The following is a 9,254-nucleotide window of genomic DNA, read 5'->3' on the forward strand; positions in this document are numbered from 1 at the left end:
TAAACAAAGTGAGCACTGTACACTTTGTATTCTGTATTGTAACTGAAATCAATATATTTGAAAATGTAGAAAACATCCAAAAATATTTATTTAAATGTTATTCTATTATTGTTTAACAGTGCAATTAATTTTTTTAAATACACAAATGCTGGGGAAGGGGGGAGAAACTATATTGATGCAAACATTTTTTCTTCCTGCCAGAGAAACCCCCAAAACAAAACTTAACTTATTGTTAACGTTATGCAGCTTCTTTTTTAACCAATGCAATATTTTTCTATTATCCACGCCCACACCCCCCCCCCCAAAAAAAACCACAGGTAAGCCAAACATCCAGGCCAACCACAACTCATAGGATCCAGTGAGCAGTTTCTCTGGCAAATTGTAAGAAGATCAGTAGACAGAAGGGGCTCCTGTACTGGGACAGCTACTACTGCCACTTGACAGACACCTTCACTTGAACTTAAGCTCCTTCAGGCAGGGGAGCCATCTTTTTGCTGAGTTTGTACAATGCCTTGCACTATGGGGTGCTGGTCCCTGACTAGTGCTCATAAGCACTATGGTAATACAAAGTTAATGTTATTAAAATCATCACTTCCCTTTTCTCTGCATTGCCCACTACTGTTAGGAACTGGGACTTCTTGGGAATTGGGATGGAAGTGTGACACTGCACTCCATATTCTTCACAATGATATGTGATTATGACGTAGTTATGATGTATTTTATGCAAGTCATGTGAGAGGTCATTGGGAAGTTTATGATTTGCTGAATGATTATCCTATTTGCATGCATGGATCATTTTTGTATCTGCAATTATGAATATTGACTGTATCTATTTCACATGTAGCTATTCCTGGGCAACGCCCACTAGGCAAAGGCTCTCAGTCTAGAATGGGTCCTTCCCAGCCAGCCATCAAGTTAATTAGCCATGAGAGAGAACAACAGGCCTCAGGGGAAGCTTATCTCCAGCTGGGGAGCCTTCCTGAGGATGCTACAGACAGCCTCCAATAACAGCTGCTGTTACACAACAGGGACATGTGACCAGGTCACCTGGTGCTGGACTTCATCTTGGGAGGTTTATTTTTCCACTGACTTGCGTGGGAGCCAAGCTTTGAAACAGTGTTCCCACCATGTGCAAAAGCTATAAAAGGCAGGGGAGTGACATCATCTGGGTTCTTCAATGACTCCCCACCCAAGGAGGCTCCTGGAAACACGTGAGGAACAAAGACTGAACTAGGGGGAAGTGCTAGACCCAGGCTAAAGGAATTTTTAGCTTGTGAATGGAACACCTGGGGATTCCAAGCCATAAGCAAGTGCAGCTTACCCCTTAAGAATCTGCAGTCTGCTTGTATCGTTACTTAGCGTGAGAATTTGCTATTCATATCCCATCTATGTTGTATATTAAGCTTAGTTTGCAGTTTGTTTATTTGCAGGTAATCTGCTTTGATCAGTTTGCTATCCCTTATAATCAGTTAATATCTTTTATAGTTAATACTTGTTTCTGCTTTATCTAAAACCAGTTTGTGGGAGTCATAACTCAGGGCAGAAAGCGGTTGTATATTACTCTCCACATTGAGGGAGGGGGCGAATTTCATGAGCTTATACTGAACAGTTCCCTATGCAGCACAAGATTGTATAATTTTGGGTTTATACTCCACAGAGGGTGCATGCCTTAGGAACTGGGAGGTGCCCTAGCTGAAGCCTTACCATGCAGGGGCTGGTTAAAAAGCCTGCATGCGTGTACTGCAGCTAGGTGTGTCCTACCTGTGTGCGTGCTGGTGTAAGTGCAGGCTGGAGCCTGGAGAGGGCTTGGCAGCTTGTCACAGCAGTACAGTGTCAAGGTTCCTTCCCCACTCTGAACTCTAGGGTACAGATGTGAGGACTTGCATGAAAGACCCCCCCCCCCCCCAAGCTTATTCTTACCAGCTTAGGTTAAAAACTTCCTCAAGGTACAAACTTTGCCTTGTCCTTGAACCCTATGCTGCCACCACCAAGCATCTTACACAAAGAACAGGGAAAGAGCCCACTTGGAGACGTCTTCCCCCAAAATCCCCCCAAGCCCTACACCTCCTTTCCTGGGGAAGGCCTGATGAAAATCCTCACCAATTTGCATAGGTGAACACAGACCCAAACCCTTGGATCTTAAGAACAATGAAAAAGCAATCAGGTTCTTAAAAGAGAATTTTAATTAAAGAAAAAGTAAAAGAATCACCTCTGTAAAATCAGGATGGTAAATACCTTATAGGGTAATCAGATTCAAAACATAGAGCAAAACCTTAAGTTACAAAAAGACACAAAAACAGGAATATACATTCCATTCAGCACAGCTTATTTACCAGCTATTTAAACAAAAGAATCTAACGCATTTCTAGATTACTTACTAACAAGTTCTAATACTTCATTCCTGTTCTGTTCCTGGCAAAAGCATCACACACACAGACAGACCTTTTTTTTTTTTTTGCCCCCTCCAGCTTTGAAAGTATCTTGTCTCCTCATTGGTCATTTTGGTCAAGCGCCAGCAAGGTTAAGGGGTTTTGCCTCAGGCCAGGAGGGATTTTACAGTTCTGTATAGAGAAAGGTGGTTACCCTTTATATTTATGACAACAGTGTAAAAGGGAGTCCAGCCTGGTGGGTCAAGGGGGCTCAGTGGTACCCCAGTTCCAGGTGGCACCCCAGGGGGAACCCATCATAGGGAGAGTTGAACTTGATGTCTCCTCTCTGTGCACATTCCATCTACATCCCTGTTGCTGATAGAGCGTGGTGGGTGGAGAAAGTGAGAAAGGTACAGTTACAGCCAAAGTTAACTAAGCAGCAGAAAGTACAGTTTTTACATCTGGTGAACTGTGATGTCATGTTCAGAACTCCCAGAACTGTGAGCCACTGTTTTATCACTCCGACTTAGCAAGAATGAGAGCACTGACATAACAGCCTGTCTGCCTTGCCAGCAAACTCTTCAAGACTCTGTCAGTCTAAACTTTGCCTAACAGGTAACAAATCAGTGAATCAGAGTTTCCAAGTTCACTCAAGACATCTCCCTGCAGCACGTAGTCCATCTCACTGGATACTCAGAAATTAGGTTCTCTGCCTCCAAAAGGGCAGAGCACGCATCTGTTAGGTTAGCTGAAGACTTACCCCTTACACCAAGATGGTTTTGTAATAATCAAGAATAAAATGTATGAACAAAGAACAGATTTAAAAGTGATTCTAAGCAAGGAGAAAAGACAGATATGGTTACAAACAAGACAAGCTCTCTAGCAATTAACACTTAATTTTAGCAAGTTACAATCTCTGTCTAAGCAGATGTTACTTTACTCCTGGGGGAATTCTGCACCACTGCATGCATAATTCATGGGCCGCACATTTTGTGTTTCCCCGCAGAAAACTTCTGGCTGAAAGATATGCAGTTCCACCTATTGCCCACCAGAGGGTGCTGTGGCACTAGAACAGAGCAGCTGCTCCTGGCCAGCCCCAGGTACCATATGGAAGAGAAAGAGCCTGCAGTGCCTTCGTCACAGCGCCTGTCAGGCCAGATCAGGAGACAGGGGATATGGAGAGACAGACAGCATGGGGCACATACAGGGGTTCATAAGGGCTAGTAGGGGAGGACAGAGTTGGGCAGGGCCACATGGGGAAGGGGATGCAGGGCCACATGGGAGTGGAAGGAAACAGAGACGGGGGTGCAGGGACACATGTGCCTGACTGAATGGGAGAAACTAGGAATCAGCCAGGGTCTGCATGGGGGAAGCTCCCTAACAATCCCTCCCGGCTCCCCCAAAAATCTGTTCCATACTTTTCCCACCCATACCCAAGAGCCCTCCAAGTTCAGACCCAGGTTCCTTCCCAGCAATTTACTTCCCTCTCCCTCAGCTTATCCACTCCCCTGGATTCCCCCAAGCCTTTGCCCTGCTTCCAAAAATACGGTTCTGTACTGTAGTTTAAATGAATTACTCAGTTCTGTATTAATATGCCTAGTAAGGAATTTGTCAAAAAACATTTCATGAATCTTTTGTTGTCTGTATTGTTACAGACATACTTGCTGACAGGCATTTTGAAATAAATTACCAAAATAACTGAAACTGGAGTGACTGTACTGTTACTTTGACAAATAAAATATGCAGAATTTGAAAATATTGTGCACAGAATTTTTTTGGTGCAGAATTCCCCCAGGAGTATTACTTACCTCAAGTTACCAGCCCACCAGATATGGGGATCCCATATTCACAGAATCAGAGAGTGCTTTATTCCCCAACCAATAGTTAACTAGAAGGTCTTTTTACTCCCTTTATGTTTTCCTAATTCCTTTGTCTTTGCCTCAAGAACCAGGAAGACCTTCCGGGGGTACAAACTTTAGTGTGTCCCCTGGCATACCAGATATAAAAGAAAAAGTTTAACATGTTTTGCATTTAAAATGAACTGATTTATTAAACAATGGTAGTATTATCTGTAGTTAGTGAACTGAGGTGATTGTATGTAGATTTGGGCCACGGTGACTGGAAACAAAGGTATTTAGGCTCTTAACTTCTGCTGAATTCAGTGGAAGCCAGACTAAATACTTCTGTGGACACCATGTCCGTCAAATATTTAAAAACTAGCAGAGTTCATCCTCTTGCACCTAGTTTTTATTATTTCTAAATTAGAAGAGGAAGACTAGCTTTCCTGCTTTTTCAACTTCCAATTGGTTTCTTAACTTTGTACGAGCCATTGAACTGAACTAGTTGAATAAACTGAAAAGAAAATATTCTCTATGCACCAGCAAAAAAAGCAACTGGTTTTAGGCCTTCAACGGACTTGGATTCCAGGTGCTTAACCAATGACTTCCACAAGTTGTGGTTTGACTTCAATTTTTTTTTTTTATTTTGTTTAAATGATTTCAATATGTTAAGTTTGGGGACTTAACATAGACTGTCCATTTCCAATTTAATTTGGAATAGATGTTTTAAATACCCTGTATTAAAATTTAAAATATTCTGAAGTGTTATCCACGATGGAAGGCAGCATTGGAAAACAATTAACTTGTGGAAACCAAAAGTAACTGTGAGGCAGAAAAATACGTTATGCTGAATAAAGGCAATTACTTGTGTGTGAAGCTGGTTGAAATTGATTTTTTGATGAAAATAACTGAAACTGTTTGTTTGAAGAAAATGGTTTTGAATTTTTAAGATTTTCCTTCTCTCCTTTTCTCTGCATTTGTTCATATTTTACTTCCCTTCCTCCCCCCCCCCCCACTGCAAGGGGGAATTTCCCCACTATGACTAAATAAAACGTTTCAAACTTTCAAAAAAAGTTATTTCTTCCAGAGTTTTTTAAAAAAGATATTGTTTGATTAAATTTGGGTGGGGGGGGTTGGCTTTTTTTTTTTTTTTTTGAGAAAATTGACCTTGGGTTTATTTTTGATGTATTATAGTGCTCTGAAATTATGCTAATTTATGTGTGATGTTTTGATTTTCCTGTAACTAGTTGTTTAGCTACCGGAAGTCAAAAACCCTGCTGTTCTCACTTCTAGATTTCATGTTTTCACAGGACATTAGTGATAACAATTTTCTTGTGGCAACATATAAACAATTCCATGGTCCACTAACAAACTGAATTCAGTCTCAGAAACTGGAAAGAGGATTTAAACAAAAAAATTATGTAAAGATCTGATAAGAAGGGCTCTGTGGTCATAGCCAGAGCTAACACAAGGACTATCTATAGAGCTCAAATGAATGTTATTAACTACCTTATAAAGCCAACCTTTATGTAATTTGTTCATTTTTTGTTCTGCGCATTTAAAAAGAAAAAAAATCACAAGTGTCCTGGTAATCATATTTGTCCATTGCCTTACACATACTTCAGCTGACTATTTAGTCAGCCCAGTAAGGTAACACAACTACAGTTTAACTTAATTGCCAAGTTCTTACACCTCCCCATCTGGAAACAAACACCTTTTCTAACTGGAGTTAGATGATACCTCATATCCCAAAACCTGAAGAATCCAGACCCATATGATTATGCACCCCTCACAAGTACATAGCAATAACTGCCAAAGGACCATATAATCAGAGAATGGAACTAGCAGAGCCCAAGGCCATTTGAATCATTCAAACTAGGCTAAAGCCATGGTTTTTTTTATGATATTCTATATACAAGACCACTGTGGATTTGATTTAAATCACTAGTCAAGCAGACAATTTAATCATGGATTTCTACATAAAAGTGCATTCTTGTGGGTTGTAACCTTAATACATATTCTTCACAACTCGAGATAGATGTAGGTTTCATTTTTAGAAGGTACACACTATACATTTTTGAAAACTTTTCAAATTAGTTTTACAGCTATATCAGAAAATGAATGATTGTTTGGTTATTTCATTTACCAAAGGTAACAGAAGCAGATATTTATGAAGTCACTGGGAGGTGAACTATCATTAATATTTGGAGGATTTTCTTGCCATGATGTATTAGGAGGAGATCACCACCAGACAGACATTTAAATTGTTTTATTTTAACTAAAAACAACAATGTTAAGTATTCTGGATTTTTTCTTCGATAGCAAGCATATAAATATTTTAACAAAACAAGCACATGAATTTTTGAATTTAGTTCAACATTCAAGTTTTTTAAAAATCAGGTTTGTTTTCGTTAAAAAATTGTTTAAAATAGTTAAATGAAATATTTAAAAAATGAAATTGTCAGCCAGTTCAACATGAGAAACTTAAAATATTGTTTTTTGCAGCTAACTCAGTCATCTTCATCTTCATTTTCCTGTTTATTTATACTCCTGTTTCACTTTTGTTCCTACTGCCTGTCTCTCCCTTCTCACACTTATCTCCAGACTTCTTGTCCAGATCTATTCCACCCCCAACAATCTTCTATTCACTGAACTTTCTGAAACTTTACACTTTGAGAGAGAGGTAAGGGATTGACCCCATGTATGCAAATTTGCAGAGGGACAATAGGGTTGAGGTCTGTTATTTCTCACCTTTATATATTATTTTAAAACATTTTTGCTGTTAATAAGCATATTATCTCTGGAAACACAAACCCAGTCTGAGAACTACAAAACTAAGCATCTCTGACAGTATCTGCTAGACTGAGCACCATTGGGCAGATGGAAAGATTAACGTAAATAATCTATACAAAAGCCCCTGGAATCCCATAAAACTGGGTCCCTAAATCCATGAACTACTGGAACTCATTTACAAAACTTTTCTTAAACATTACATGAATATATAGTCTCATACTATAGAATTAGAACTTCTAAACCCTATTCCACGAGGAGATATCTTTGAGCTATCATGTATCTTAATTAAGACTACCTTTAGATAGTTTTTTTCCCCCCCTCAAAAAGGAAAATAGTTTTTTTCCCCGATTTAAATCGGAAACTGGATTTATTTTTGTGTTTTTAAATAAATCACTGATCTTTATCCACCCTGCACAAGACCGACAACTAAATTGCTATACCAGGTCACAAGCTTGACCACATACATTTAAAACCTTGTTATAAAAATTTAGCTTCTATAATGTCATCTTGGCCCCCTAAGAACAATGTTCTATGCTAAACACTCCAATTTCTACCTATGGTTATAAAGTTACTAGTTAAAACATAATGAGAAAGGGCTTCAATGATCTTAACGTCTCGAATAATTTGTTCCATGTTCTTCCTGCCTCAAAGAGGAAGCCAGTTTTGCAGACAACTTCAAATCACATTAAACTCGCTTCAGGGTGGTCACAACTAAAGTTTTATTGCCAGCAGGAAGACCAGAGACTCCACTTGCCCACTCACTACCATCCCAGAAATCCTGCAAATAGTGATGACATGAACCATCTGCCTCACCTTCACAGGGACACTGTGCGTGGGAAACATGGCAACATCATATACAAAACATCCAAGGGCCCCTCGGCTTTGCAAACACACTAGGCTGCTACCATTGCCCTTACTTACTGAAGAAGGGAACTCACAGGTGCGTGGAAGTTTTACTGCAAACAACTAACGAAAAAGAACTCCAGTGGTACCATGGGGCTCAGTAGCCGCTTCCCTCGCTTGCTTTTTAAGGAAAAACTAGCGCCCAGAGCCACCCCAAAAAACGTGAAGCGGACTCACAGCGAAGAGACGGCTACACACCGGCCTCGTGAATCACCTCTTCGTTACCTGCGAGCGTGCCGGGGTGCTCGGAGCTCCCTCGCCACCCCACCCCCGCGCAGCGTTAGATTCCCCCGGAAGTTTGGCGCGATCTGAGTTTGCCTCATTGCGAGGCATCAACACGGGCCTTGTCCTCGCTCAGCGCTGCGGCGTATCTCCCCGGCACCCAGCGGCCGGTCAGAGTAACCGAGCCGCCGGGGCCCTCCCCAAAGAAGGGAGCCTATCGCCGCATCCGCTCCCTTCCCACGGCGACCGACGCCTGGGTCGCGCTCCACGCCAGTCCCGCCGCACCCCGGAGCTGGGGTCAGGGCTCACCACAGGCCCGCCCGGCACCGGGGCCCGGCACCCAGAAGCGCCCCCACAGCGGCTCGGGCGCAGACAGCAGCGGTGGCCTCCGCTCACCCCGCCCCCGCTCTGCCGCCAGCGGGAGATGGGGGGAGGGGGGGGGAAGCTCCATCACCAACAACACTGTTGCTGAGGGCGAGAGCCCGCCTCGTATTCCCCCCCACCCCCACCTCCACCTCCACCCCCACCGTCCGGTCCGGCCCGGCCATCGCCGCCCCGGCGGGAACAGCATAAATCGCCCCCGCACCCCTCCCCCGCGAGCCCCTGGCTCACCCTGCCCAGGCCTGCACGGCGGACGCGCTCCCGTCTCTCCCAGCAGCAGCGATTGCACCAGCTTTGGCCGGCCACGCACAAACAGAAATTGCGTCGCACTCCGGAACGTCACTTCCGCTAACGCCCCCTATTTCCGGAAGTTTCTGGAACGACCTCGCCCTCTTCCCTCGAAGCGGAAGTGTGTGTGTGGGGGGGGTTGACAGGGAGCGCGAGCTGCAGCGCCACCTGCTGGCCGTTGGCGGCGCGCTGCACAGCTGGGGTGCGGCGGGCGGTGTCGCGGCTGACGGGGGAGCCGGTGCGGGAGGGGAGGCATGGGCGAGGCCGTCACGAACTTCGGACTAGAGATAAGATGTACATTTTTAACAGGGAGGGTAATTAACCATTGAAACAATTTGCTAAGGGTTATGGTGGATTCTCCATCTCAGGCAATATTTAGGTTGCGATTGAATGGTTTTCAAAAAGATATGCTCTAGGAATTATTTTAGAGGAGTTCTAGAATCATATGTAATACAGAAGA

The 9,254-nt window shown here is 43.0% G+C and overlaps 1 protein-coding gene across 4 annotated transcripts in view; it reads right to left on the reverse strand.

The window, feature by feature from the left end:
* DNAJB6 (DnaJ heat shock protein family (Hsp40) member B6) overlaps positions 1-8,872 on the reverse strand; it is a 90,557-nt gene extending 81,685 nt beyond the window's left edge. For 3 of the 4 annotated variants that reach the window (XM_074946274.1, XM_074946273.1, XM_074946271.1), the window contains exon 1: positions 8,738-8,872. The gene's annotated coding sequence lies outside the window, so the exon portion shown is untranslated. Of the gene's footprint in view, positions 1-8,080; positions 8,474-8,737 lie in introns of those variants that run through there. The other variant, XM_074946272.1, reaches the window with a different exon arrangement.
* Between the last annotated feature and the right edge of the window lie 382 nt (positions 8,873-9,254).

This window comes from Natator depressus, chromosome 2, assembly GCF_965152275.1.
Source record: "Natator depressus isolate rNatDep1 chromosome 2, rNatDep2.hap1, whole genome shotgun sequence".
NCBI lineage: Eukaryota > Metazoa > Chordata > Testudines > Cheloniidae > Natator > Natator depressus.